The sequence below is a fragment of the Falco rusticolus genome, chromosome 1, assembly GCF_015220075.1.
Source record: "Falco rusticolus isolate bFalRus1 chromosome 1, bFalRus1.pri, whole genome shotgun sequence".
Classification (NCBI taxonomy): Eukaryota; Metazoa; Chordata; class Aves; order Falconiformes; family Falconidae; genus Falco; species Falco rusticolus.
Genome location: NC_051187.1, coordinates 14,473,961 through 14,501,274, shown reverse-complemented (window position 1 = coordinate 14,501,274; position 27,314 = coordinate 14,473,961). Strand labels below are relative to the sequence as shown.

The 27,314-nt window shown below is 47.9% G+C and overlaps 1 long non-coding RNA gene across 1 annotated transcript; it reads left to right on the top strand.

The window, feature by feature from the left end:
- On the top strand, window positions 1–27,314 carry LOC119158878. The gene is made up of 4 exons (XR_005108000.1): window positions 1–260; window positions 8,269–13,561; window positions 15,907–16,137; window positions 25,589–27,314. It is a non-coding gene; the product is annotated as an uncharacterized LOC119158878 (long non-coding RNA).

The following is a 27,314-nucleotide window of genomic DNA, read 5'->3' as shown; positions in this document are numbered from 1 at the left end:
CTTTCAACTAGAAACGACATGTCTGTACACCTGGGCGGATCTGGGTCTCCATGCTGATCTTTCCACTGCTTTGGTTAAACTACGCAGCTCTGGCAGACAGCATTGCTCCTCAGCCATTCCTTAGCACCGAGAATGCTAAACCCGTGAGCCTCTGAGCCTGGATGCCACGTGCAAATCCTCCCAAGCAAGTACTTCTGGCAAGGTGAAGTGCAGTTGAAAGCCTGATGCAGCCTTTATCCAAAAATGGATTTGGACTTGAGGTGAGAATTTTATGTTAATTGTGATCATAAGGGCTCAGATGTTCAAGGCCTGTGAAGAGTAAATAATCTAATTCTTGTCGGATGCTTATGTTTCTTTGAACATGACATGCAGGAGTCATTATTTTTAGGAACATCCAGACTGTGACCCGGAATTTATAATCACAGGCTTGGGTGTGTTTGCATCTTCTTCCATTTCATGGTGAGCTAAACATCACGTTTCAGGGTAAAGTCTTTTCCGAGTTTGTTTTCTCATTGCCTTTTCTCTGTTAGCAATGTGCCCTTTCTTCCTGTGAAGCTGTGAACATGGTTGTGAAATGGTCTCTTATGCCGTCTCTTGAGGGGTGAGCGTGGATGATTTTCTTCACAGGGTGCAAATGAACTAGACTTTTGCAAAATGGATTCTGTGCTAAGTGGAAAAGCAGGCGGTTCTCTCTGCAGATGGTTGAACCTGGGGATTGCCCAGCAAGGTCTGTGGCCAAAGAAATAATGTCTGTCTTCCTCAGCTATGTTACTGGAGGGTGGAGGGGCATTTTTTGGATAAGAAGAGTCATTTGATTTCTGTGCCTAGTGGTGGACCTCTGAAGCATGTTAATTAGTAGAAATGATGACGACAGTCTCTTCAAAATGGCCCATTGTTAACTGAAATGTCAACAGTAATAAACTTCACAGAGGGTATCCGGCGGCTGCGGCATTAGGCTGATGGTTTACCATTGACAGCCCTGAGCTGGAGCCAATGGGGAGGCTGATCCTTTGAGGAAGGGGATTTCCATCCCTCCCTCCCCAGCGCACCTTCTGAACGGCCCCTTGGCTGCGGCTCGTCCCGGTGTTGGTTGCCGCAGGGGCTTCAGCCGGGAAAGATGCTGCGTTGTGTAAATGCCTCTCAGCCGCTCGTTGATTTCACCCGTAGCCAGGTCTGTTAAATGAATCCTCCAAAGGAATATTCGGCCTTAGATGCTCATAGGTTTGTGAATAAAGCCCTGTTGTTGGGATGAACTGCTAGAGCTTTCCTGTGCACAAAAAGCATGTGCATTTCTAGATAGAAAAAGGAGTATAAAATTTTAAAGCTATGAGGAATTCAAATATTTCATGCTTTGGACAGCTGATTTGAAAGTAAAAATCCGGGCAGGGATTTACTCATTTTCTCATTAAGCCACCTGAAACAAATCACAATGGCTGTGCAAGATGCTTTCATTGAAGGACACGGACATTTGCCAGTCCTAATCAAAACAGTGCAGGCTGGGGAATACTGCCGCTGGCAGACTTGGCCGGGCAGCAGGGAAGGCAGCCAGAGCCAGCGCGGTTGCTGGAGCTGGCGGAGGGGAGGTGTGCCGAGCTGTGGCAGCGGAGCATCTCCCAGCCCTGGGAACAGAGCTCCCTCTGCAAGGCCACCAGCACCAGCCCGGCCCTCGTGCTTGGGTCATGGCAGGAGCTGCGGTGGCTGGTTCGCAGGTGATCGGGAACAACTTCTCTTTTGTGTGGGTGTCAACAGATACTCTGAGATTCCTGATGCCTGAGCCACCACCCCCCCAGGTTCTAGGGACTCTGCAAGCCTGCAGACCCCAGTGCTACCCACCGCTAAGTAAATGTTAAACCTCTGTCTTACAGGCGTGTCATGGGACTTAATTCATGCTTCTGAAGTACTTGGAAACCCTTGGATGACAAGCAGGCTAAAATATTGCTAGCCCCTGGGGAGCTTTCCCCTTCAGTGAGGAATTTGTTTTTTTTATTTAGTGAGCAGTGCTGTCTGAGGACTGTCCTGACAGTGATTATTTCTGAGGCAAAGCAGCAACACCTTCACAAGGTGCTGCTGAATTTTAAATAGACTCCAGTTTATCACTGAAATACAGCAATGGAGTGAACAATCCCTGTTGCACCACTGCAGCAAGCCTGACCGAGACCCTGGCTCCAGAAATTGCTCTACAGCTCGATGCAAAAAAGGCGCAGACATCACAGTGTGATGTGAACAGGTCCAAGGGGTCCTACCTCTTTTTTCCCCTCAGGCAAAATCTGAAGGAGCCAGATAATTCGCCTTTGCTGTAGGAATGTGTCTGACCTTGCTCTGCATCTTTAAGTTGGGTAGCGATCCTTTCTTATACCTCGGGGGGAGGTCTGGGGCAGCTCAGCGATGCTAGTTAGAATAATGCAGATTATGTAAATGTAGCAGTTTTCCCACCATTTCTTGTGCTACCCGTGGGAGCAAGTATTTTCTGGTGTGTGAGTAGGCTGCAGAATTGAACCCTCATCCTTTTTAAAAAATGCTTTACAAGAACAGAAATGTCTTTAGAGGTTCACTCGTCTGATACCCTAGCTAGTGACTGTGAACACAGCACATGCTATGCAGAAGCCAAATAACCCTCCAGGAATTCTTCCTATTAAAATAATTGCTAGGGCAAAGGAATACTGCAAACAGCTGTGGTTCATCCCATAAACATATTCTCCCTCCTTTTGGAGCCTCAGCTTCCAACTTATGCCAGAGACTGTCAGCTGCAGGAATAGTGGAACATATTTCCTTTGCAGAAATGAAACGATTACTGGTGAATAAATATGTTGTGCATAGACCTGAACTATCCAGTGAGTATTGCATATGCAAAAAGGAAAAAAGTGACAGTGTTTGACACTGAAATGAGCTGAAGCGACAGTTCATCTGCCTAACACGATGGCAGCAGAGCTGCCTTGTGTTAGCAGCCTAGCAACACTGAGTTTAATGAAAAAAAAAATCCCCTGAAATCAGTTCAGCTCTGAGTGGCATCGTCTTGCCATTACAGTGCACTTGCCCTGACTAGGAAGCAGGGTGTAAAACGTCACGGGGGATGTGCCAGTAGAGATCCCCCTGCGAACCCAGCATCCTCTCGTGGACAGCCAGTCCTTCTCCACCGTGGCATGTGCATCTCCACCCCGGCGCACTGGTGGGTCGGGGTGTCCAGGCCCCTGATGCCTCTGCAGAGCTGCAGCTGAGAGCCTCTCCTTGGGACCCTGGGCAGATTTATTTGTTCTTAATACGTCTTTCTCCCAGAAATGGCCCCAAAATGAAAGCCTTTCTTTTTAGCCCAGGGTGGATGCCTCTGGCCCCGAGTCCATCCACCTGTGCTGGTGAGCTCCCAGTCTGTTTCAGAGGGCTGAAGCTTCCCGGCTGCCCCGTTGGGCCACCAGCAAGGGTCCCTTCTTCTCCCTCTCTGTTCTGGCCAAGCTTCATGTCCATCAGACTGTGACTCGTAGCTGCTTTATAGACCGGCCGTAGCAGTGACAGCGCCGAGCAGGAGCTGTGGCTCTCCTCTTCGGTGGAGACTGCACTATTGCGAGGAAAAGCTATTTTCCCGGGTTTTGTTTTACAGTATTGTGAAAAATATAACATGAGGCCCCGGGGGTAGGGAAGTCTGACTGACTAAGCAGGTTGTTAATACTTGGGCTGAGGCAAGGCTTAAATTTTAGAGCTGGCAGAGGAGTTGTTCTGCAGGGGTGAGTGTGCTCTGATGCTCACATGGTGTGGGTAGTGGTGGGATCCACCTTCCGACCTTCTGACTTGCTCTGAGCAAATAGCACTGTCTCGCCTTGCTCCAACTTCATGCTTTTTATTTATTTCTGTGGTGGTGATGCTTTGGGGAAGGAACTTTCTGAGCCTTTTGCGTTGTGCTTGTGCCTGGCATTCTCAGTTAGAGCTGCCACAGGGTGAGGGTTGCTCCTGACTTTGCAGGTGCCGATGGACGATGCTTGCTGACAGCTGCCAAGGCCAGCGCTGCCGGGGGGGCTGCATGCAGTGTGGCCCCCGTTCCCTGGCTCAGTGTGCCCTGCGGGAGAGCATGCGCAGGGAGGGGGATGTGGTTGAAAGGTGGGAACCCTTTCACCTGGCTTGCCTTTGCAGCCAACAGCACCCCTTGGAATAAAGCCCTCGGTTACAGGGAGCATGTGGGAAGATGTTAATGTGATGTGTATCTTCAAAGCTTGGGCAGCCAGCTGCTGTCCTGCTGTCCACGTGTCTCCTGGGCATGGCTTGTTCCCACCAGCAGCATCCACTGGACCAGCTCAGACTGCGAGTCTTCTGTGTGCGGAAGGTGCCAGGGGCAGCATCCCTGCAGGCAGGACCACGTCTGGGTGGCCTGGGGTGCCGGTCACCACTGGCTTCTGTTGCAGAGGCCCGCAGCTTCACGTGGGGTAGCGAAAGCAGGATGGGTGAATCCCAGCCCGTGTCTTTAGCAGGTCGCTTGCCTGATGAGGGAGAGGGCTGTGATGGTCCTAACGCCCAGTGCTGGACGATCACCCAGTGGGGCTGAGCATCAGCCGTTGATGAGCAGCCATGGACATATGCAGGTACCCACATCCCCCAGACTGCGGGAAACGCTTCTGAACCAATTAATTTTATTCACGATATTAATGTCAGTGAAGCTGGAGCAAATGTTTTTAGGAAGAGTTGAGGGCTAATAGCGGATTGAGCTGAGGCTGTTTTGGCATTCCCCGTGCAGCACCGCGGGGCTGGTTGACATGCAGAGCTGTAAGAGCTTCGATCGATGCACAGTCAGCGATACCCCGTGCCCGGGAAGCTCTGGGGCACCTCCACCACAACCTCCCAGAAGAGCTGGGGGGCACGCCAGTGTCCTTGCTGCCCGTAACGCCAGGACGCAGGCTGGTGTAGCCTCCAGCATTGCTGCAGGACTCAAGGTCGATGCCTTGGCTGGAATCAGCATTCAGAGATGCTTCGGTCTGGCTGCCCGCTCTGCTTTCCAACCAGGCCACGGAGTTAGTCTGACAATACTTATTTTTCACGAATATCAGTTGCCTTTTGCGTTGTTTCTTTATTATTTTGACCATGGGCTTTGCCAAGATGTAATCTAATCTGAGTAATTTACAGACGGGCATCATTTCAGTCTCAGCCCTATGGGAACATACGATTTCCTAATAGGTTGTGATTGCCTGGCTGATTTAAAGCACAATCTGAAGAAAAGCCTCATTTGGGAAGGGCTGGAGCTCCTGGGTGCACTCACACCGTGCCTCTCCCCGCAGCGCTGCACAGCCCGGCCGTCCCTCTGCGTGGCCAGCGGCAAGGAGTGGGAGACCCTGAGGCCAGGGGAGCCTGGGGTCCCTGGGCTGGGACCACCAGGCATGGCTGGGCTGTGGCTTGCTGTTGCAGAAAGCCGGGTGAGAGCATGAGCCCCTGAACCCACCGATTGGCCCAGGGCAGCTGCCTGGCACTGGGCAGGGTGATGCGGAGAGGGAGGCGAGACAAACCAGAGCAAACCCCAGTCTGTAGCTGCAAAGGGACATTAGGGAAAAAATGCAGGGGTCAATGTGAACTGTATTTGCCCTAGTTTTATGGGCTTTCTATTTGTCTGACAAAGTCAGACCCTCTGACAGGCCCGTTTATTTCTGTAAGCCGTGTCTGACTGGAGGAGATGAGCAATGGACACTGCCACCTATGAACCTGATGTATTGGCGAGCTGTCATCAGCCCTTACTGTCACAGCTGTATTTCTTCCTGCTCTGCGTGCGGGAAGGGGAAGGTTTTGCAGGGAGTGGTGTTTGCCGGGCTCCACAATCCGCCTGTCATGCTGCTAAAATAGACTGCGCCATATTTGCAAAATATTGTTAATCAAGACACACAGTTCAAGGCATTTGACTGGCACATCCAGTTAAGTGGTAGCAAACACATGTTGTAAAACTACTGTGCTGAGGCCACCTTCCTAATGAATGCAAAGTGGGAGCAATCAATCAGAGCCTTGAGAGCAGTCAGCACTCAGCTCCCTGCATCTGCAAACGCAAATTGAATGAACAATAATGAGTGTTATCTAATTAGTCCACACAGCTGCAATGTTACAGCCCCATATAGGACATACCTTGTTAAATTTCATGGTATGTATAATAGAGTGTCTAAGTTAAAATGATTGAGATTCACCATGTGCATGCCTAGTACAATGCAGATAGGTAGATTCTTGGTAATAAATGCATCATCCTCAGCAGATGGCCTCTGGATTAACTAATGCAAGGATCTCTTTAACAGTAAGCTAGTTAAAGTGCAAATTAGCCAGTAGCACAGTTGCTTAGTGTGTGAGTGCTTTGGCCCAGGAGCACTGGTGGGCTGGGAGCGGAGAACTTGCTGCCGTGGGGCTGGTCCTCAGTGAGGTTTCTCTCACTGCTGCTTGCCTGGGAGCTTTGTTACTTGGTTTGGAGGGTCCTGGGGGAGGACGGGGAAGAGAGCTGTCTCGGGGGCGCTGCCAAGTGCGTGCCTTCCGTGGCTGGTTTCTTTGGAGCTGGCGGTTTTAAGCCTTAGTCCTCTGCAAGCTACGGAGCTCTGTCCTTTGCAAACAGGTCTCCTCAGAAGCAGACATGCCTCCCTCACCCCAAATTACAGGGGGGAGTTCTGCCTGTGCTGAAGGTCACGCTGTCCCCAAACATTCCTCAGCAATAACATCTGTCTCCTGGTGTGACCGTGCAGAAGATTTCTTTTGCACTGTCCAATAATCTTGGTGTTTTGGAGCACTTGGCATGAAGCGATGCTGGAAAGCAAATGATAAATGATTTAGGATCGGTAGCTGAAAACTCACTCTCTCCAGCAGCCCCCGATCCTGTCAGGCTGTGTTTGAGCTGGATGCACACGCTGATCATCATCAGGGCTTACAAGTTTTTGAGTCACTTGTGAGTCAGCTCCAATTGTATTTGTAGTGACTTGTTTACTTGAAGGGGTTGGAGCATCCCTCACCCTTAGGCTCCGGGTAAGAATCCTACAGAAGAAGGTACATTCCGGCGGGCAGGCCAGTGACTGTATTAAAACCTGATTCTTCTGGCCAGGCTCTGCAGCTGGATGATGGGGAGACCTGCCTCGGGACAGTCCTACCTCATCATCCAGCAGCACGAGAGCTACCCAGGCCAGCTCTCGCTGACCGAGCGCGTCTGGCTTTCACCTCCTGCATGGAGACTAGAAACCCATTTCGCGGTAGTTCTTGGCAATGAGAGGGAGAACACCTAGGGCCAAATTTATCCCTGAGATGGTTTTATTCAAATCCATGTCAGGAATTTGGCCCAGGAAGTATTTTGGGCAATTCTTGCATCTTTGCGTCTTTGTCACCTTCGTATGCAACAATATCTGCTCTTCCCACAAAATCAGAGGTGACACTGCAGGGGATGGTGTTTAAATATTGACGCCTTAGCAACTTATGTTTTTACTACATTTTAAATTATGCACATTTTTATTGGACTCATAGGTTCGTCATCAAATTAGTTTCTTCCAGCTGCGCAGTAGGGTGTTTAGTAGCTCCGTATTGATTTCTGCTTCAACCTTTGAATTCTTGTGACTAGATGCATCTTAGTGCCTTGGCAAGGTAAACAAATCCACAGGCCTTTATTTGAGCACTGCTGGTTAGTAGCCATAAATGTGTAATGAACAACTCGGTATCCTTGGAATTAGATCTTCTTAACAATCATTAGTTTCATCCCTTGCCACTCTAATAAACCTCTTGGTAGCAGGCCAGAGCCAATTATACTTGTGCTTGGAAAATTATAAAACAAGGAGGAAAAACCTGTGTGTTGCCACAAATAAGTGAAAATTTTAACTGGCCTAAGACTGCGGCACATGCGGGACTCAGCTGTTGTCTATCTGAGGCTGAGAATTCAGTATTGGAGACAATATTAAGGGGATCTGTATTTCTTGTGTATGTTTACGGACTCTCGCGCCTGATGCTCAGGCGGCACTGGTGTGCGTGTCCTGCTGTGGCAGCGCTGGCTGGACCGCTGGGCTGCCACGTCCCTTGCTCAGGCTCGGCAGACCCAAGACACCTGCCAGGATGACCCAGTGGGTCGTGTCCTGAGACCTTCAGTGAAGTGACACTGATTAAAAAGTGTTTTGTTGAAAGATCCCTGGCTAACAACCCACTGAAATCCTTAGAAGTGAGGATGACTGTTACGGTATAGTGACCGAGTGACTTGTAATTGTTTGAGAGTGATGGAGAGCTGTGGGCACTAGTCACTAAAGCCCAGGCTGGGGGTCCAAGGGATGGATTTTCGTTTTTCCCTCTTTTCTGCAGCCTTGGATAGATCACGGAGCATCCCTCAGGCCCGGCTCCCTGCTCAGGTGCATCGTTGCCCGTCGGGGTGAGCCCAAGTCTGCGCGTGGCCCAGCACGGCGCCTGGGAAGGAGCTGGTGACTCTCGAGTCTTCCTGGTCCTGCTGCGCTCGGAGTGCAGTGCCCAGGCTGCTGTGCAAGGTGAGTTCTTCCCTCCACGTGAAGCGTTTACTCTCTAAAAATGCCGAAAGCGCTGTCATCCCTTAGCTAAAGGAGAAACACTCCTGTGTAACTGGGTTTTTCTTTATATTTGGTGAACAGGCTCTCTATTGTTCAGTAGGACTTTTGCAAAGTGCAGTAAGAAGAGGTGTATTTGCACTGAGTACAACTATTGTGTGGGCTCTTCCTACAAGAAAACCATTAATAAAAGGTCCATTCCTTCTTCTCCAGGCAGTTCTTATGCCATCATACACAAGATGTATTTTTCAAGTGAGGTGATAAGTTTCTAGGATGCGACATTGGTTTTACCATAGAGCCGCTGGCATTAGTGAGAGGAGAATGGTAACATAAACCGTAAAAATAACAGATGGAAGGCAGATATAATAAAATGGAAGCACAGGCAAATTATAAAACCATTCAAACTGTTCATGCAGATAAAACAAGGAAACAAAACCGCATCTGAAATCACAAGGACCGGGTGTCTGTTGGGGAAAAAAATGTTTTTGTTTGTTAGTGTTGTTTGCAGTGAAGGCATTCAAGTTCAAAAGACCTGAAGGAGAAGCAGTGATTTCTGTTGCAGGGGGAACTTTTTATTTTCCATGTGGAGGCTTAAAGATGGTGATTTTTTTCTCAACCCACATTGCAAATGTTAACGTTCATCCTATGCCAATGCAATTACTTTATTGCAATAATAAACTATCAACTAAATAATTTAAGAAAGATGAAGGGGGAAAAGAGCTTTCAAAAACCAAAAGGGCAGCTGAATAAGACAGTGGAAACACAAAACGATGCTGGTATGTTTGACAGGATAGCTGCCAGGGGCAAGGCTGAGGTGGCACGGGGATAAGGAGCAGACCCCATGAGAGCAGGGATATCCCCTGGGGAGATGCAGGCACGCCGTGCCAGGAGGCAGGCTGCAGTTCAGGAGTGGCTTTAAAAATAGCTATAGCATGAATGTCTCTGTTTTTTACAGGAGATTGTGGTTTCAGGGGTTTGCTTTGAGGCTGGAATAGCACTGGGGGTCTATGTGGGGCTAGGGGCCCAGACTGTGGGGTGCTTTTTACTGGTAACCATGAATTCTCCCACTTGAAGTGGGGCACACTGAGCATCTAGTTGTGGTCCAGACCCCCAGGGGAGTTACCGGCCATTGCATCCAGGAGGGGATTATCCTTGTCGTTCACTGGTGGTGTTAGACGTGCAAGCAAGGTCTCAGGCTTGCCCTTGGAAGATTCTGGAGCATCTCTGATCTGCTGCTGCTCCTCTCCAGCATGTGCTGCTCCTCAGAGCCTTGGGCTTGCAGGCATAGTGAAACGGTGTTGTGGGAGTGAGATGTCTGCCTGTGGGAAGGATGGCTTGGTGTGATCAGAGCCCAGGACCTGTGAAGGTGAGCTGCTTGCAGGCAATGTTTCCAGAGGGGTGAGGCTGTGCAGAGTCCTGGTGAGGCTGCGTGTGGGGGTGGGTGTTACTGTGATCCTGTAACAGGGCTGAAAACTGTGACTGATACTCCTGCTGGGCTGGCAGGCTGAACTGACCTCGCTGCCGTTTGTGCATTGATCACAGCACTCGCCGTGCTGTGGCGATTTCGAGAGTGACAGTAACTGATCCATAAACCCCTGTGGCTGAACGCCTCACTGTGCAGACCCGGGCTTTGCTGGCAGGTGAGCTCATGGCCCTCGGTTCATCATGAATGCCACCGCAGGGAAGAGGGATGCTGGAGGCTGTGAGCACCACGGAGTGTCTGGTAAGATGATTTTTAAAGACCCAAACAAAAGAGTAGGTACATTGGAGCATCCAAAATCATCTAGCCAGTACCCTGCCTCCAGCAGAATCTGGAAAAACACCAAGTGATCCATGCCTACAAACAAGTCTCCCAGTTTCTAGTAATTAGCAGATTAGATAATTCCTGAGCCAGAAGTTGCATTGGGACCAAGGGGCTTAAAAGCTACAGACAGGTTTCTCCTCTGAATTAATTGAATCCCTTTTTGAACCCACTTATCCTTCTGGCTGCCATACGTCTCAGAGTTTAATCACACAGTGCCTGATGATTCAGCTGGGTTCCCCTTTCCCGTTGTACTGAGCATAAGGAACAGACGTTAGTAGTCTCACCTTCTTCACACCACTTACCCAAAATCTCACTGCAGGTTTCTACAACATCTGATGCTTATTAGTGCCTCAACTTTCTGAAGGCATGGGGCTGGGAGTCTGTTTTTTTTCTTAGTTACTTTATCAGTGCATTAAGGTGGTGGGATGAGCTCTGGCTATGTTCTGAAATCTATCCAGAAGGTAAAAAAAGACCCTCAAGTGAATTTCTGTTGTGAAGTCTTGGGATTTTGAGGCTAATGTCACGTTTGTGGCAGGAGGAACGGGTTCACTGAGATGTTGTGTTTACTAGACGGTGATGCAGAACTAGCGAAGGTAAAGCAGCAGCATGTGGTCTCTGTGGAGCTTTCCCAGGGCAAAGAGTGTGGATGGGGCTGGAGGTTGTTTTGGCTTCCTCGTGTTTCAGCATCCTGGGGTGCTGCTAGAGGAGACTTCTCCGTCTGATAGAAGGGGTGTTCTGAACTGTTATGTGTATAGCAGTTTACCTGTATTTGTGAAGAATGTGCAGTAGCTGGTGAGAAGCCCGCAGCAGCTGGAGCTCAGGGAAGAGGGGTGCCGTGTTTCCGGGACTGAAGCCACTAGCTGTTTGCTGCCAGCAGCTCCTCTGCTCAGCTCCAGCCCTGTATGTGAGCTGAGCCCATGTCTAGGAGCTAATTGATTGTATTCTCCTGTGCAGATTTGACCTCAGTAGTTGTACACCCTGATCCCCAACAGTGTGTGGTGGAGAGCAATAACATGAATGAACCCCAGCAGCTTGCAGTGACGGCACATTGCAAACAGCACTGACAATGGAGCAGACAGGGATGAGACACTGCGGGGCAGGGGGTGATCCCCCTGAAAGGGGTGACAAGTACTTTGAAACTGCTTTGAGGTATGCTGTGCTGGAGTGGCAGGGAGAAGGGGAAGAAGCAAATAGCACGCAGTTTGGCACCTTGATTTGTTTTTGGGTACCCTTGAGCTGTATAATTGACTCTTTGTTCTCAAAGATTGGCATTATTACTCTAAATTTCATAATTTTCTCGATACAGAGCTCACTTCAGAATGACAGCATTTGGAATATTGCTCTGAAACATTTGGATCATTACAATGGAGCTGGGTGTTATAGCCAGCCATTACGTTTTACTCTGCAACGGGTGCAATTAGAGATACAGCTTGAAAGTAAAATGTGGGAAAATATGACTATAGGGGGGGCGAAAGGGAGGAGAGGAAAAATATTGCCTTAGAAGCTGATTCTGCATAGGTAAGAAGAAAAAGGTTCATGGCTAGTTCATCAGAATGAAACCCGGAGTGTTCCAGATGGGGCGGGCTGGCTGGCTGGGGCGTTTTTAACACCCCGCTTGCTGCAGGGTCTGGCAGGTGTCGGAGCTGCTGCTTGAGCACAGGGGAAAACTGCAATGACTGCCGAGTTCAGCGGGCACTGCTGCCTCTCACAAGGGCGCACAGAACCACACGCTTGCCAGGGAACTGAGGCACAATGTCCCTCTTCCAGCCCTTTTCTTTCTTCTGCAAGGCTGGAGATGATCTGACTGACCAGTGCAAAGAGATGCAGTACTGTATCCTGTGGCAGTCGGAAGAGAAAATAACTGTCAAGTCTGGGCTCACGGAGTAAACTGGGAGTGGTTTAACCTTCTTACGAGTTGTACCTTGAAGAAGCATGAGAGCTGCCGTGTTCCCCGGGACTGCTCGATGCCTCCCTTCCTGATTCCCCAGCTTCTTATCCGTGCTGAGCTTCAGGCACTGGAGCTGAAGGGATGATGCCCTCAGGACGCTGGCTGCCCCCAGGGTGTGTATGACGACGTGGATGTCAGCCCAACAACAGAGGTGGGATAATTTCAGGTCTCCAACCACACAACCTTTAAGAGCTTTCCCCAGTGTCTGCTCCAAGCTGTTTGCGAGTCTTGCCCAAACAGACGTGGTGCCGTGTCCCGGAGCAGCTGCTCCACTGCTCTGGTGACCTCTTCCACACCATGGAGCTGGGTCCTGTGCCCCACCTGAGGAAGGGAAGGGGATGAGCTTTCCATTTTGCATATTTTGGGGGTTCAGGATCTGCTTGAGGCCATGTGTGGGTGACAGTGATGTTTCCTCTTCCTCTTCTTGCTTTGCTTCTGGTTGAAAAGCTTTTTAGTTTTTGTTTGTTTGTTTTCAGAGGAAGAGCAAAGGACTAAAACCTTTCAAGCTGCTTATGCTCTCTTACAGATTTTATGCAATGATACTCTTATTTATAACAGCATCAGGTCAGATTTAGGCTTTTCCTACCAGTGTTTATGAAGATGCTGGCAAGTTTATGAGTCCTTGTCTTCCAGAGCAAATAAGTGAGTAACGTTTTCAGTGATCTTATTGTACCTACAGTTTTCTGCAGTTCACTCTGGAAAATCTAAACTGGAGAAGCCATTGGCATCTTTGTGATGTTGGGGCAGGGGAGTTGGATTTGTTTGTTGGTTGGGGTGGTTTTTTGGCTGGGATTACAAGGCTAATACTTAATCAGAAATCCATAGTTTTCCATGGTTCTTAAAACATTTCAGTGTATTTTACATTTAAATAGAAATAAGGCCTCCTTGAAACAAATTTATTCCAGTTGGCTTTGCACATTGATGATTAGAGAATGTGGTTCAATTTTTTTTCTCTCATTCTGAGCAGTGTCTCATTAGATTTGCTTTTTATTGCTTTTCATATCCATCATGATTTGTGTCAGCAGAATGGTTATCTAGATGGACAGCTTATTATCAGCTTTAAGTGAAGAAACAGAACACAAGAATGGCTGCTAAAAAAAGGGAAAGGTAATTAACATCGGGTGCCAGAATATAAATGAAGCTTGACATTTCCACTTTGTTAATCCAAATTAACCCCTGTCTTAATGTTACAGAGTGCAGGAGGGGATGCTGCGCCTCTGCCCATGTCTCTGGATCTCCCTGGCGCTGCACGTCCTGGCGCAGTGTGGTGCAGCGTGGCGATGCCCGGTGTGGCTTCACGGGCTGGCGTGGTGGGATCTGTTAAAGGTGCGGAAACCACTGCAGGGCTCCTGCACCCAAATCCGCGCTGCTTAACCTGAGCTGCAGGTCACCCATGGCAAAAGGTTTTAGTCTGTTGGGAATTCAGACAATTGTTTTTTCAGCACGCTTTGCTGTCCCCTCCTTAATTTTCTCATCCTAATGTGATATGTCTGCAAAGTAATTAGGCTCAGCTATTTGATGTATAAAGTGGGAATGGGAGGGAGGGTCAGGGAGGACAAATTAAAATGAATCAGGAATCTTTAAGTGAAGAGAAAAGAGGACTGGAGGGAGCCATGATAACTCTTTACAAATACTTAGAGGGACATAATAAAGAGGACAGGGACCAATTACTCTCATTAGTCAGTGTGAACTGAACAAGTCTTGTGCTGCAGAAAGGAAACCCAGATTGCGATGGAACAGTTGGAAACAAAGAGCAGAGAAGGAGCCGCCCCGGGAAAGTGTGGGTCCTGTGCCCCGGGATGGCACCCAGAGGTGCTTCAGCCCTCGGAGGGCTCTTGAGGGGCCGCATGCTGCTGTGCCCAGCTTGCCCAGACACACCAACTTGCCTCCCTAAGTTGCTGAATATTTTTGAAGATGTGTTGTGAATGTTCAGTGCCCCCAGTCCTCTTCCTGCTGCCGGTACAGGAAACCTTGAACTTCTGTCCAGATGTGGAAGCTGCTCTGCTTAACGCCTTCCCATGCCGTAAGCCCGCGGCAGCAGCTGCCTGCCTGGAGGGGTGTGCTTCAGACAGCTTCGGGGAGACCAGACCGTGCCACTGATCCTGGTCTGCCGCTGTCACCTCTGGGGTCAGCACCAGGCTTGCCTGAGGCAGGCTGCAGTGAGAGCCCGTCCCCCAGGGCCAGCAGATGTTCTGCCCCTGCCTGGCTGTCCTCTTGGTGCGGAGGGGTTATGGGTCCAGCCTCAGAGTGTTGTTGTGGATCCTAAGGAATCAGCGCTCGCAGAGCCGTGAGCAGTGCAGGGACCGGCTGCTGCTGGACTGTTGTGAGGTTGAAAATGCCCTTAGCACCTTTGAAAAGCAACCAGTAGAACCATTTTATTGCCTGATAACTGTGCAATTAACTTGTGTCACCACTGTATACTGTTTCTTTTGCCATAATATGGAGCTTTTAAGAAAAAATTAAACCTGCCAAGCATCATTACATGGTAAGTCTACCAAGCAACTATTCAGATTTCAGTGGCCTTGACTGAAGAACCTGGAAGAGTTCAGACAACTGAGAAACGCAGGCATCTGGCCAGACTCCAGATAATTTACCACTACATTAGAGATAATTCTTTGCTGGGTTCATGTATATACCTGGTGATTCTTATTCAGCTATGGAAATTTTTCCTGTTCTCCTATATGTCCTCATTATTCGAGGTGACACGTTAGATACCAATGTACAGTTTGTTGCTCCTGCTCCTTCTGATCGTATACTTCTCATTGAAGTGGCAGTGAAAGTGAAAAAAAAAACTTGGGAGAAATCTGAGTGCGAATCGTGGGGAGGGTATTAGCATTTGGTGAGCTGGGCACAAGAATCAGTCAGGAAATTAAAAGGAGGATGATATTTTGAGGTGACAAAACATTAAAATATAAAACTTGCATTTGAGTCAGATCCAGCCTCAATTTTTCCCTTTTTAAGCTGTTGCTTGTGAAAAGCTTGAGCCCACGCCAGTAACAAGTGAAGTCTTTGGGCTGTTGCAACAGGGAGAAGGGAGGCTGAATTAAATTGTGTTAGAGCTTGGTGATGTCCTGATGAAATGAGATATGCAGCAGCAGGTCAAAGGACAGAGAAAGTGGCCATGGCATTGAACCAAAAAGGCAGGAGAGCCTACTTAGATGATGTGTTAATTAAGGTAGTGTCATCACAGCCATCCCTGTTGGTGTGGGCCGGTGAGCAAGGAGGAGGCAGTGAAACGGGCATCGCCTCTTTGATAATGGATTTGGCTTGGCCAGCTACTACCCCGACACAAATGTGACAGCAGCGACAACCCTTCACGCTGCAGCTTTGGCTTGGGTGGCTCCTGCCACGCCACTAGTGACTGGACAGACAGGGTGAGTGCAGGACACCCAGCGTGGCAGACAGGGCAAGTGCAGGATACCCAGCGTGGCTTCTACCTGCCTGGTGTGCACACTCGACTGGAAGGTCTTTAACCTGTAAAAAGAAATAGCAGTGTGGGTCCTTCCCCCATCCTCCAGCTTCATGCACTTCTCAGGCTGACTCAAAGCTCACTTGAAGGTTGGCCAGGGAGGTCGGGGAAGGTCCGTGCCCTGCAATCTGCCTTCGACAGAACAGGGATTGTGGAACAGTTTCTGTGTTTCTCTGCAAATAACAGAAATTATTTCATGCAGGTGTGAAATCTGGGGGGCAGTGCTGTACAGATTCTGGGGCTGGCTCAGGACAAGGCCAGTCCCGTGGCCGGTGCGAGGGCTGCCAGCCGCTCAGCAGCCTGTGAAGGCGACGGCCAAGCATCGGCATGCAGGCCCCGCATCCCTGGTACCTGCACAGCCTGAGCACGGACCGACGTGGCAGGGAACGGGCACCGGCTTCCTCCTCTTGCATGAAGCCTCAGTTATTCACTGGTAATTACAAACCTTTTCCTTTGATGCTTTTTTTTTTTTTTTTTTTTAATTTTTTTTAAAGTAGACATAAGTCGCTCTGCTATGGCCTATTGGAAATACACGTAGAGAGATTAACAAAGCACGCTGTAAAGGCAGGAATGACTGAAATAGCCCAAATGCAATGCGATACAAAAGCAGCAGGTAGTTATTTTGTGCTGACTTTTCTGTTCTCTGTGTGTGTGCATGGTTCAGTGGTAAGAGACAGTATATGCCCTCATTATACATTACTGCACACTGCATCCAGCCCTCCCACATATCCCAGCCAACTCTACCCTCTTGCAGGCATGAACGGCGTAGTCCTGCCCGCACAAAGCTGGAGACAAACGGGAAGGTGGGTGCCACTGCACAGGGTGATGCCTGCGGCCCCTCTCCCGGCCAAGGCGCTGCCGGTGCCCACCGAAGGGTGGGCAGTGGCTGGCTGGACTCAGGCTCCCCCTGCCCGGGCACCATCCCCTTCTCCTTTGTTTTAATTCATCCAGCTTCACAGCAAAATGATTCCCTGGGTGGGTAGTTATTTCAAAGCTGGATTTTTTCTCATTCTCTTTTGTGGTCATTATTGAAGGTACAGGTTTCATTACATCCGTTCAGTGGAAAGAAAGGATAAAAACCAAAGTGGAAAGGCAGGAAAACACCATTTAAGAAATAAATGCAAAGTTATGACGCCTCTGTCTGCCTGAGAAAGAGAGATTTTTATGCAGTTTTTGGCATTTACAAATCCTTTGTGAAAAGGTCACCCTGTACTTGGAATCTTATTAATACAGAAGAATGGCCCAGGAAATGTCACGTCTTTTTACCATGATATTTACACAGAAAGGAGTGACTCAGCATATGAAGCTTCTCAAGCAGGATGGCATTAACGAGGCCAGAGACTGCAGTCGTGCTGCAGGGATAAGTGGTTCTGGCAGCCTGCTGCCACAGCCGGACAGGGGGGGCTCCCGGTGTGGCACGGTGACGGTCCCACCACTGTCACGGCGTGGGGACAAGGATGCTGGTGGCTGGGGTCTGGGGGAGCTGCCAAAGCCCGCTGCAGCGCTGGGCTGGGGGCAGCCACTGCCCTGCGTGCCCTTCACCTGCCCGGGTGGGAGCGGAGCTGCTGGTGGGGAGTCTGGGGGGGGGCTGCTGGCACCCTCCCCTCGGGCAGCGCGCCAGCCAGCGGGGAGGGATGTGCCAGTATAAACCAGCATGGACTAGCAGGAGATACACACACCAACTCCCCAGCATATGTAACGTGTATAGCTGTAGAAAAGTCTATATAAATGTGTATATATGCCTCTAAATGTTCTAGGAATGTACACACATTTTATATAGTTACAGGTTTAGTTTTCTGGCTAAAATTATATATATAATGGCTACTTCTATGTTATATATAGTCAGTTCACGTACAGAGACAAATGCATGCATACACACCCCTTTGCTGGCTTTCACATAGCATGTATGTATACACAAACCCACACAAACCCTACATACACTATATATACTACAAATCCATAAATACACATAAACGATACATAAACAAACTCTTGTTTCATTTGTTTATATATACATACAAATATGTGTATATAGACAATCTATTATATATTATGCATTATACATAGTATAGTTAACATACATGATTCATAACTACAGACTATATATTTTATATTTATACACATACACAGAATATAGGCTATACACACACATTTCACACTCTCTTCTCCCTCATCTATCATTTGCACTGTGCTTTACATAACATTTATTCTAGATCCTCTTTATAATACACATTTTGTATATAAACACATCCTGACCACACTCATACACACTCACACACATAGTTATCGTTCTCGCTATAAGTCCCCCATACATATAGTGTCTCTCCACACACACACAGAGTCTCTCCGGCTCCCTGTCTATATTCACATTAGAAACTGTATTATATACTTTATAAACTGTAAGCAAATGCTATGTTTATAAAGTATACTATTTATAATTATATGCTGTACACTACAATGTACACACAATGTTAGAAGTATACACACACTACACTTACACATACACAATGCACACTATACTGTATATATGCTATATAGCCATACACAGAAACACAGACTCTTTCTGTCACATAAAAAAAATAATATACTATACATTATATATACTGGATATTATCAACTATATACTACACAGTAAAGACACACCCCCACAATGTCTTGCTCTTCTCTCCCACTCTGACCCTTGCCTATGTATTTTTAAAATATTTTAATACATTTTAATATACATTTATATTTTAAATACAAAACATTACACACTATATAATATATATACTATTATAATGACATACTATACAGTATATACACAAGAAATACTGTATATAAACCATATGTTCTCTCTCCCCACTTCCAAAGAACCCACACAGTATAGTATAGATATATACATTAGATATCGTATATGTACTATATACTATTTATCATTAGGTACTATAGATATTGTATATACACATACACTACACAGAGTATATGCATTCACACACAATATACTTACCCTATATAAGCACACAAATATGCTCACTCCTTAGACATGACATATACTATATATTTTAAAATAAATTTTATATACACTACATAATACATATATATATACACACACACTATTCACATGTGTTCTCGTTCTCCTCACACTGTAGATACTATATAGAATACATACTATATCTATAAACTTATATTCAGTATACGTTTTACTATTTAGTATATGTACAATATATACATTATACTACCTGGTATAAATATATAAACTATATAATAGCTATAGCATGTGTAAGAGTGTGTACGTATAGAACATATATATATACTATTCTAGTAGTTTGCATACTATAGTTGTTTACTATATATATATATATATATATACACTGTTTATGTACTGTAGGTATTACATAGTACATACTAGATAGCATACAAATGCGTTCTAGATAGTATAATATATATGACATGCATACTTATACATACTATACAGTATACACATACATACTACGTAGTATAGGCACAGTACATCTTAGGATATAGTATATATGTGCATATTGTACAGAAATATATGTATGTGTGTATACTTTGTGGCATACATATACTGTATGCACATAGTATACATTATACTATCTCATATACATTTGCACACTATCGAGTATGTACTATGTAACAGCTACAGTGTGTGTACAGAGCACACGTGAATAGTGTGTATGTGCACTGTATACATACATGTATATACACTCTTCCCATGCTGTCTCTACATATACGTACACATATACTGTATGTATGTGCATATAGGATATGTGCATAGGCATATATGTATACTATATAGAGTATATATATATTTATAATACCTACTACATGTAGGCACATCACAGAGTATATGTGCTCTATGACACATATCATATGTATATGCAGATATATACATATCATGCAGTATATCCTCTATAGTATATCATTATACATACACTATGTGCTATAGTTACATATGCTACTACCACACACACAGAGCCCTCTCCCTGTGCCCACCGGGCTGTGGCAGGCAGGGGCCGGTGACAAGGGGCTGCGGCCACCTCTGGGTGCTGCGACACGTCCCCAGGTGCTGGGTGGGGGGTCCTGCACTGCTGGGCGCAGCGAGGGGCCAAGGTGGCCAGCAGAACCGCTGGCCCGTGTGCCGGGGGGCCGTGGCCAGTGGTACGGGCAGCTCAGGTGCGTGGTGAGCCAGCTCCCAACACGGGCTTTACCTCCCCGTTTCTCCTCCGGAAGGTGCTTACACGGCCAGTAACCCACAGCGCGGCCTGGCTCCGGGCAAAGAGACAGCCACCAGCCCGCCACGCCATGACCCCCCCTGCGGTGCGCGGCCCACAGCAGCAGTGGTGCTGCTCATTCTTCTTCTTGATACACAGCCCCCTCTGCTCCCGGGCTGCCATTTCCTACGCCAACACCGCCTGTGTACCGCCCGTGCCGTGGCTGCCCAGTGACCTGCGCCCGGCCGCTGCCACCAGCCCCCAGTAATGACCATTAACTGGCTGTGGGAGGTGTGCTGGGCAGCCCGGCAGGGTGGGGGCTGTGCCCACCGGCTGTGGGAGCTGCTGTGTGGGCAGGTGGGGCGGTCAGCAGTGGGACGTGGCTGTACGCCACCATGGCACTCCCCGGGACCCCCGCACCAGGCGCTGGCGGGTTGCACAAAGCTGTCTCCACCTGCACCTTGTGGTGGTGCCAGCGGTCGCAGGTCGGCCATCATCCATCACCTGCATGGTCAAATAAAAAAAAAAAAAGCAATTTAACTTTTCTACCTTCTGTGGATGCTGCACAGCAGGGCAAGAGCAGCGCTTGTGGGGCGGCAGGGGCCCCACTCGGCCCACGCGTGTGGGCGCCCTGAGCAGGGGCGTGCGCTGCAGTGTCAGTGCACGGAAAGATGGGAACGGTGAACAGCCTTGTTTGGGCCATCATCCATTACAGTCTGTATAGAAGAAAATTACTTTTCTTAATCATAATCGCCACATAATAACGCTTGCATGAGACAGACGAAAAAATAGCCTTCTCTTTAGAATTTATATTATTAATTCCTAGTTTCCGCAGCAAGAGAGAGGTAAAATTAAATGTTTTTTCTTCCTTCTCTGCTTTGCATTAGCAAACAGATTATCTGAGGGCTGCCTGCAAAGCCTTCTCAGGAAACACGAGCAGCCCCACACAGCCGGGACCCCGCGCGGGACCCCCAGTCACACCCAGAGCGCCTGCTGGCTGTGGCCACCCGCAGCCACCTGCCAGCCCCGGCACTGCCCAGCCATGCCGTGGGGACCGGGGCACCGGCCCGGGCGGCGGGTGCCATCGCTCGCCTGCATGTGGCATGGCGTGAGACACCGGCGGGTGCCATCGCCTTCCCCCCGAGCGGGCCGAAAACCCCAGCGCTCGCAGCACCGCTGCTGCTTTCTTTCAGTTCCCCCAGTTATTAAGGAAATCTCATGATTATTTTTTAAAGCCTGTATTTTTTAAACACGGGACCATCGGCGCCGGTGCCAAGGGGAGCAGATATTATGGGAAAGGCAAGGTATCTTCTTTTATTTTAAATGATTGCCCTGGATGCCCTTTTACCTGAGTAGAAGCATGGGGCTCCTTTAGAAACAATATCTTGCTAATTGTACCCGAGTAATTTTGCTGCATAAAGCAGCTTATTTAATAATGATGTGAATGGCGCAGTGTAATGAATGCCTGCCTGAGCAAATTAAAGTAATCAATTGCTAAGGCCAACACATTTTAGAACAAGTACAGAAAAAAGCGTAGATAAGGGCTTTTAAGCCACAGGGTGGAAAACACACACATAATTCTTTGACCAGTTTTAAAATATGAACAATTGTAATTTCTTAATCAGTTACAGAAATAAAAAACCTGGCTATGCAAAGTGGGAACCTCCACCCTCTGCTGAAAACTGTCTATTGCAAGAAACTATGAAAGCCATTTCTGCCAGAAATCCTGGTCCCGCTACACTGCGGCGACCTTCCCCAGGCCGGTGGGGCCGTGCCTGCCCGGCTCCACGCTTCCCTTCAACATTAAGCAAATCATCCTGCACCAGGGCATGCTGCCACTTGCTCATCTGTGAGGTTTAATTAATGTTTGCAAAACACAAGATGAAAATGTACTCCAGAAGTGCTGAGCGCTATGTTACAGCCACCTTGCCGGGGCACTTTGATGGTGTTTGCTTAAGTAAACTTAGAGCTCTTGGGGCGAGGGGTGCCACGGCTGTGCCATGGGTCCCCGCTGGTGCCGAGCCGCAGCTCCACAGCTGAGCCCTGCGCCCCTGCATGTACCGAGCTGAGATGCCGGCTCTGGTGCTTTGGCTCTTTCTAATGAGCACTTAGCTTTTTTTCTTTAAAATGATTTTCATTGTAATCATGCTGGACAACTTGAAGACAGCAGGCATTTTAATGAAGGCATGGGACATCCATAAAAGACCATGCCACAGATAAAACCGGGAGTACATCATGTTTATTACTTGTTACGTCAAATTGAATTGCACCGATGACCTGATGCTAAAAGCCAACGTTGGAAATGAGTGGGGAACTTAACTGTAACTCACAGCAGCACCCCTGACGCACCGTTTTCTGCCTTTTGTTGGGGAATTTATATGGTGCCCACACAAACGCCTGTTTAATTCCCCTCGAGCAGTACCACATAAATTCCCCAACACTTTCCCTGTCCCTGCCCCTCCTCCTAAGCTGACACACTTCACCACCACTTCTAGACCAGGACAGGACCATCTATAGCACTTTGGGTAGCAGAAATCATTCTTTTGTAAAATTCAGTCCCAGCCCAAACCTTCATCTTAATCTAATCCAAAACAAGGGCAGCCATCCTTGTACCAAACAGACCAACAGCTCCCACCCGCACCAGCCCACGAGCACCAAAACCATTTCAGACCTGGCAACAAGTGAAGTTTTTCAGCCCTCCTGTTCCTAAAACTGGTTTCCGGTCCCTGTGGGTGGATGCTCCGGCCCTCAGCAGCATTGCTCCCCCCTCCAACCCCACCCCACCCCCGGCAGGGTTTAGGTGCCCCTCACATTCCCTATTCCTTTCACAAAGTTGCTTTGTCATTTATTCTCGGTGACAGGGCACCACAACCCAAGCACCAGGCTGCAGCAGTGATTTATTACTACTGGACCTGTACAGCTCTATAAAAAGAGCCATTCCTGCCTTTTTGGCTAGCACTGACAATTACAGATAGTTGACCATTTTTCTTACAAGCTTTAGCTTGCAGCTTTTTCTTTCCCAGGCAGCTCCAGAAGTTAAAAAAATGCAGGTGGGCTTCCAGGTCTGCAGAGAAAGCTCTTCTTCACCCGGCACAGCCTCAGCTGAGGACCTCTGGAAATGGGGGGAAATCCCACCAGGTGACAGCCCCTCTCTTGGCTGTAGGGATACATCTGTTCCCCAAGCACTGTTTGAAGTCATTAGCGTTCTGCTTGCTTGGTTAGCGTTATAAGGACAGGAGGGCTTTGGGTGTTGCACTCTGAAAACTTTGTTCATGCCCCTTGAGCAAGAAACTGACTGGCAACTGCAGCTTTGGCTCATCACACTGGTGACATGGTTTGTATGAACGAGGTTTCTGAACAGCAAAGGACAGATTGCTTTATAAAAAAACCCAACACCAAAACCTAATTAAGACTATACTAAATTATTAGATTGTGGCATCTGGCTGTCCAAGTCCTGAGATTGCACATGTTCTTTCTAACACTTTAAACTTAGTTTTGAGCTTGTTTAAATTCATTTAAAATTCATTACAGGATGCCCTTTTGGACGAAGTTTGCCTGGCTTAAGATGTAATATTATTCTCCTAGCTCTTGCTGCTCAGCTTGTGACCAAACTGACCCACAAGAGTTACCTCAAGCGGGCCGCCCCAAAGAGCCCCACGGCGAATGCAGCCTTGCACCAGTCATCACATCCCTCTTTGCTTCTCTGGTTGTAAAGCATCAATAGAAACTGTTAGGTACAACTTCTTTCACTGTTAGCTTTTTCACAGAAACTACTTGTGTGTTCAATCGAACTGACACCCTGGCTCTGCATTTCTATCCACTGAACAAATTAATTGCTCTTGAGAAGCTGCTCCTTGCCACAGCAGCAGGGCAGGCTGTCTCTGGGGCCAGACCCGCTGCCACCAGATCCCCCCTGCTCCAGCCCAGGGCCTCGTCCCCTCCTTCGGCCCCCAGCAGATGAGCACTGGGTTCCTGGCTATTTGGCCTTGCAAAATACGCTTCAAAGACACACTCCAGCCTGCTGGGCTAACAACCCAACCTGTGTGCCCCAGCCCCACACGCTGGGCGTCCGCAGCGGCCTCACTCTGCTTTAAACTTTAACACACGAGACCTAAAAGCTCTTCCCCTGCTTAGTCATTATATATATATACACACAATAATTCATACTGGGGTTCTTGCCAGAGGAAGAAAGGACTACTAACAATTTCATGCAACTCAACACACAGTGCACTAGCTGTATCTGCAGCCTGTTCTATAAAATTCTGCTTCCTGATTAAAAAACCAGTCCAACCACTGATTACATCCCGCTGGCTTTAACAGGCGCTGGGAGCTGTTGCTCTTGCCCACGGCAGCTGTAGGTTGCAGTGGTCCTTACAGTGTGGCCCCTTACAATGGTCCTGGCTTCTTGCCCCAGCCATGTGGTGACTGCGCTACTGCTCAGCCCTGTCCCCCCGATAATGCAGCTAATAAACAACTACTTTTTGTGTGGTTTTGTGCCCTGGTGTTTCAGGTTTCCAGCATTGTGGCAAGACTGAAAGAAGTTTAAGATGAACTGTCACTGCTACAGAACATTAGTGTACCCCGCATGCCTGGCAGCGCATGGGGGGGCAACTCAGCCCAGGGGGTGCAGCCAGAACCCAGGCAGCTGGGGGGCAGAACAACCATTCCCACTTTTAGAGCTAAACCAAAGCTGTCCCAGCGCCGGCAGATGGTGAGCACAGCCTGGCCGCTGTGAGCACAGCCTCCCACCTGTAACCAGCCCTGAAACCATCTGAGAGAAGCACTCGCACAGTGAGAAATACAATATACATTCTATTCCTCTGGAAAATTACTGAGAAAAAGTTTGCTCCTCATTTGCAATTTAACTTTACATTTCAATCTTTAATCTACAGCTTTTAGTTATGTTTGCGGCCAGCTCGAAAAATGGAAGTAGCTGAACTTTTCAGACATGAAGATAATATATTCACAAAGCAGAGATTAGAGGTTTAGGGATTCATTCTCGATTCTCCTTGATTTGATATGGGGAAAGAACTTGAAAGTATAAAAAGACCTTTTCAAACTCCTTTGCTTGGCAGAGACATTCGGGGAGCTTCACATCCTTGTCTTTTCCTGAGGACTCGCATGTTTTTATAGTTACTTCAGATTTAGACTCATCAGAGGCACATATGCCTAGCTAATTCCTGCTTATCAGGTTCTCTAAAAATGATGGTTTTTCTTTCCCCTGTCCCTGAGAGGTGAAAGCTAGCTGAAGCCATTCACGAGGCTCTTCCCTGCCCTGCAGTCATCAGCCCTTGCAGTGTTTGGGAAGCTGCTCTGGGAACCAATAGCTGGACCCCCACCAGCCCCAGCCACAGGATCCATCCTGCCCCTGCTGTGCCCTGGGTGCTGCTGGAGCTGCCACGGGCAGGGGAGCTGCGCTCAGCACCATGACAGCGCTGCTGAGCCCGGCGAAGGCTGTGTCCACCCCTGCTCCGCTCGGCTCCTGGCGTGGAACTAAGAAACCCCTGATGGGCATTGCCATCAGGTGTGTGTGTGTGTGTGCGTCTCAGACACAGGCTGACCCTGGTCCCTGTTCCCAGTGTGTGAAGATCCCATCACCTCATCTCAATACTTCTGCTATTTTTTTATCTCCATATGCATACACATATATGAACAGCTGTGATTTTCCCACAGGAGTTGCAGCTGACGCAAATTCAACAAACTTTCAAAAGGGGATTATTTTGCCTCAGCTGCCTCAACTCAAAAAGAGAAAATAAAAAGCAAACAGAACGCAGAAAAGCGGCCTGGGAAGGAGAAAGCCCAACGGGTTTGCCACCTTGCCTCCACATGGCACTCAACAGCCGCTGTCTTTCGCTGCCCTTGGGGTGAACACCAAGCACAAGAACCAGGGGGAAAGCTGCCCAACTATCAGCCACAAATGGAACTTCAAAGAACAAAAGGGGGAAATATCAACTGTCACGGAGACTGAACTGTCCTGAGCTGGATGTTTTCATCACTATCCGGGCTGAGAAAGAGCTATTTTATGACAGACTGTAATAATCCCTCAGGAAAAGCATCTAAGACCCAGGCACGTGGACAATGACATTTTTCATATCAGCCTGCCCAGTCTTCCCAGCTTAATCGGTCCCGTGCTGAAGCCCAGCTCAAGTCAGTGCTCCATCCCCTGTGATGGACCTCACTCCTTTGATGGAGCTCACCCCTGGGCGTTTTTCAGCCACCCTTGCACGCCTGGTCCCCCGAGCAGCCTGTGCTAGGCAGCTGTCTGGGCTGCCTGCGTCACCAACAGGAGCATGTGCCTGCCCGGGGGCAGCCCAGCCAGGACAGAGAGCTCACCTGCACGGAGGGTCTGCAGCCCCCTCCCCTGCTGCCGCCACGGCAGGAGCATCGGTCGCCATCGAGAGTGTCATTCACCTCCTGCAAGGCAGTTTTCTTTTAGGTTGCTTTCGTGGTGACTCGTTTTACCTTTAATATGTTTTGGCAGAACTGAGGTATTTATTTCAGCAAAGTAGTGAAAATAGTTTTGAGCATGTTGGCAATCTATGCAATTCCTGTCAAGTCACTGCTTTTTTAATGCAGTGGCTTGGATTGATCTGACTTAGCTCTAAGCATACACAATCAATCAAGATCAAACTTTACACCATATACAATTTCCTAATTTTTAATAACTTGCACAGTGAAATATTTTACCAGTTCTAACACGTCACTGGCTCACAAGGTGCTGGCTTCTTTAGCTTTCTCTAATCCACTACAACATTTTCATTTCCCTCTTCATAGGAGTCAACGGGACAGGTAAGAGCTCTGAGTGGTTTCGACAACGTATGACAATGGTGAGTGGTTTTCAAAATACAACACCTCTGACTGCGGAAAACTCCCAACAGTCACCGTTTCTTTCATTTTTTTTTATTTCCTGTGGGATTTAAGATTCCCATTGTCCTCTCCTACCCTGTGACCCAAACAATGATTTCCTATTAGTATATAGATCTAGTATGAATGCTCCTGAGAAGACATGACACGTTCTTGCTTAGTTACTTACACATTGCTATTCACTTGCAAGCACACCAAACTCTGCAAAGTCACTGGCAGAATGACTTTCATGTCAATAAAAGGTTTTAAGGGAACGAAATTGTATTACAGGCTAAAACATCGCCAGTCTGGGTTTTAAGAGCCACATTTGATTCTTTAACCAGGTACATTTTCCTTCCACTAGAGCTTTACAGCCTACATACCAGATTACTTCTCAAATCTCTTTTTAATTGGAGCTGGTTTTGTAAGGCAGCTACATGTATGTTATTTGATAAATACATGACAAGTAAATGCCCTTATACCAACTCTTTAAAAGTAGCAAGTTTTATAAATGTGCTTCATAAATAGCAGCATTTTCTAATTTCATAGAACAACA